Below are 1,006 nucleotides of genomic sequence, written 5' to 3'. Positions count from 1 at the left end.
AACAACTAAATGTGAACCGTCTGTTTGACACGAGTTATATTGTAGGTTAGTTGGCTGCACTCTCAACTCTCTGTTGCCAGGAGGTATATGAGTTCCAAACCCCACAGCGAGACTTCAGTCCAAGCTGTAGGGTGTGTGTGTGTGTTGTGTGTGGGTAAGAAACACTGCATTGTCAGAGATGCCGTCCTTTGGTTGAGATGTTAAACTGGGGTGTCTACCTGGCTCTCTCCCAAGATGGACAACAAACTATCTTGTGATACTGTTGGAAAACAGAAGGGAGTTTGTACTGGCTGACGAACAAACTCACTGCATGGCTGTTTGTGGGATCATACCGCAAGCAAATTTGCTTAGACATTTGACAATAATTGGCAGCAAAGCTCCTTCAAGATGTTTTTGAGGTTATGAGCCACTGAACTGAACGCGAGGACTGAAGCGAGGGTGTGAGATTTAGGTGTCATCGGTTGGGGGTCAGCGGCATTGCTGTGGACATGAGGATCAGAACTCGCTGGCCAGAAAGTGTTCATTTCTGACCTTGCTCACTGATTGCCAAAGATGAAATTAAGATGGAATTATAAGGGGAGGGCGGAAAAAGGAGCAGGGATTCCTCAAAATTAAATAAATTAAACAAACCGACGTCGCATAAAAAATAAACAGCGTGTCGTGTTAGCTGCACAACAGCACATTCAGAAAAGCCGCGCACAGAGGGACAGGACAGCGACTTTCCAAATCAAACACTCGTGGTTTTCAATCAGGGAAAACAAACAGCACGAGGCAAATAACGGAGGGAACTTTCGCTGGGAGTGTATCCAAATCAAACTGAGAATTCCATGCATCCCACCTCCACATGGAAATTCCAGAGAGATTGCTGGAATGGAATGCACACACACACACACTCTCCCCGGAGGGACGCATTCTGTTCACCTATTTCCGGAGAGTATTAGGCACGTTAATAATAATAATACATATTCTAAGCTAAAATATTTTTTAAAGAGACACATAAGCTTTA

The sequence above is a fragment of the Callorhinchus milii genome, unplaced genomic scaffold (genome assembly GCF_018977255.1).
Source record: "Callorhinchus milii isolate IMCB2004 unplaced genomic scaffold, IMCB_Cmil_1.0 Scaffold22, whole genome shotgun sequence".
Classification (NCBI taxonomy): Eukaryota; Metazoa; Chordata; class Chondrichthyes; order Chimaeriformes; family Callorhinchidae; genus Callorhinchus; species Callorhinchus milii.
This window is presented reverse-complemented; position numbering follows the sequence as displayed.